The sequence below is a fragment of the Sinocyclocheilus grahami genome, unplaced genomic scaffold (assembly GCF_001515645.1).
Source record: "Sinocyclocheilus grahami isolate Dianchi unplaced genomic scaffold, SAMN03320097.WGS_v1.1 scaffold11434.1, whole genome shotgun sequence".
Classification (NCBI taxonomy): domain Eukaryota; kingdom Metazoa; phylum Chordata; class Actinopteri; order Cypriniformes; family Cyprinidae; genus Sinocyclocheilus; species Sinocyclocheilus grahami.
Window position 1 is genome coordinate 4,270 of NW_015513828.1, and position 2,442 is coordinate 6,711.

General features: G+C 38.5%; 1 pseudogene; it reads left to right on the plus strand.

Moving 5' to 3' along the window:
• Positions 1 to 1,289: 1,289 nt before the first annotated feature.
• LOC107578671 (uncharacterized) lies at positions 1,290 to 2,396 on the plus strand (annotated as a pseudogene).
• The last annotated feature ends 46 nt before the right edge of the window (positions 2,397 to 2,442 follow it).

Consider the following 2,442-nt stretch of genomic DNA (forward strand, 5'->3'; position numbering starts at 1 on the left):
TCTCCAGAGCGTTTGAGGGCATATTTCCACTGTCCAGCAGTGAGGTTCAGGTTTATCCTGCAGTACAGGGGTCTGGTCTGATTTAAGGAAATGAGGAAAGCACTAGTATAGAGCTATGAAAAAGTAATTGGTGGAAGAAATAAGTTACTTTAGTAAAATACTTTCAGTAACTACTATTAGCACATTGAGGGAAAAATGCATGCATTTAAAACCTTAAGTAAAAGTATTATCCTTCATACTGTAATGTACTTAAGGTATGAAGAGTAAAAGTAGCCTATGTATTCTGCAGAAACAACTATATATATGATGGTCTTGCATTAGTATTACTGTTTCACTACAGTGTACTGTATGTTGCATTTTACTTCTGAATATGTTCAAGGTTGTTACATTTAAAATACTTTATATAGGCCTACTGTTGGGCAGTTTAATGTACAACAGTGCATGATATTGTAAAGGACCATGTTTTTGTATTGTAGCTGTCCTATGAGAAAAAATATCATTTGTATGTGAATACATATGGAATGTATTTCATTACACTCCACCACTTTGTTATTTTGGAGATGAAGCGAATAGAATTTATTGCTAAGTTGCTACAACTGCGAACCATATCAAGGCTGCTTCCGAAGCACTCGGACCGGTCTAGCCTACGGAGTACTCTTCTTGTTGCCTAGCAACTTTGTCAGCTGCAGTAGACGAGCAGCAGTAACATTTGTAAGTTAACTTTTTATATTCGGCTGCATAAAACTAAACAGGGTTGAGAACCTGTTTAAATATGTTCACCATGGTCCATTTATGTACATCATAAAACACGTGCATATACACCTATAAATTACTCACATATTACTATTGGATGTTCAAAAATACATATATGAAATACACGTGCACACTAATATGAAATCCATGCCAATACATATGTTAGTAATGAATGCATAAACACTTGTGAATATCTTGCGTATACATACAAAGTTGACGCATGCATACACCTATAGACACTCGCTTATATATATATATATATAAACTCGATCCGTGCATATACACCTACAACACCACACGCACATACATATAAACTCGCTGCATGCAGACTCACCTATACATACTCGCATATACATATAAACTTGATCCATGCATATACACCTATAAACACTGGCACATACATATAAACTCGATGCGCGCATACACATCCATAAAACACTCGCGCATACATACAAAATAAAATTCACTAACGTATACAGTTCAGATAAGAAAGACGTATACTTTAGTTGTGTACATATATATGCAAGTGATTTCATATGTGGATGTGCGTGAACTTTTCAGTGCAAACGGAAGGCATTTCAGTGTAAAAGGAAGACTTCAAATGATGTCTTCTTCATGCCGATCGACATGAATTTCAGAGTGACCTTAATAGCGGTGACGTTTGTTAGTGCTTTATTTGCGTGTGCAAGTTGCAATGAAGACGATATAGTCGATTTCTTTAATAGCGCATTACAGTGCCTAACGCGTATACAGCAAGAGCCGAGAGAGACACTTTATCGAGATTTAGATAACCATGCCAGAACAATTAACAGTCTTTTGTCCGTGGTTCGTTATGATCAAAATGCCGAAACCAGAGAATGCATCGTTATTCTCGAGACGCTGTACCGCACACTGCGCCAAATCACACATCCGCTTGATATTGGAAGACTTGCTGGAGCTAGACTAAGAGCAGTCCCACCACCTACATCTATCACAGGTGACAGAGGTCGTCCGAGATATGACATTTCGTATGAGCAACTGTGCCATTGTCTGCAGCTTGGGTTTAACTGGCAGGGAATCGCATCCTTATTAGGAATAGACTGCCGCACTTTGTTCCAGCACAGGCAGCGTCTTGAAATCAGACCGTTGGAGTTTGCAGAGCTGTCTAACTATGAGTTGAACACACTTGTCAGACAGATTTTGCAAAGAACCCCAAATGCAGGCGAGACCTACATTCTGGGCAGTCTCCGGTCTCGCTCTATCCGCATCCAGCGTTGGAGGGTGAGACAGTGTTTACATGAGATAGATCCTATTGGAAGGTCACTCAGGCGCCGACGTGCTGTCAGAAGAAGAATTTATTCTGTGCAAACTCCTAACCAACTCTGGTATGTCCAGCAGTTATTTGACAACTTCATTAAAATATCCCTTAAAATGAACTAATGTTAATGAATTAAGTATGGTATTTGTTGTAATGTAAATCATCCCGCAAAAATTATGTAAGCAACACTTTTACTAAACGATGGTTAATTTTCCTATTCCACGTGACATTATAAAACAATTAGAACAGTACAATTAAAAAATATAAGCTACTAATGAATTATCTCTCTTAACAGGCATATAGACGGAAACCATAAACTGGTCAGATGGAGACTGGTTTTCCACGGGTGTTGTTAGAAAACACTCTCTGTCTTTTGATGCCGTACCCCTCCT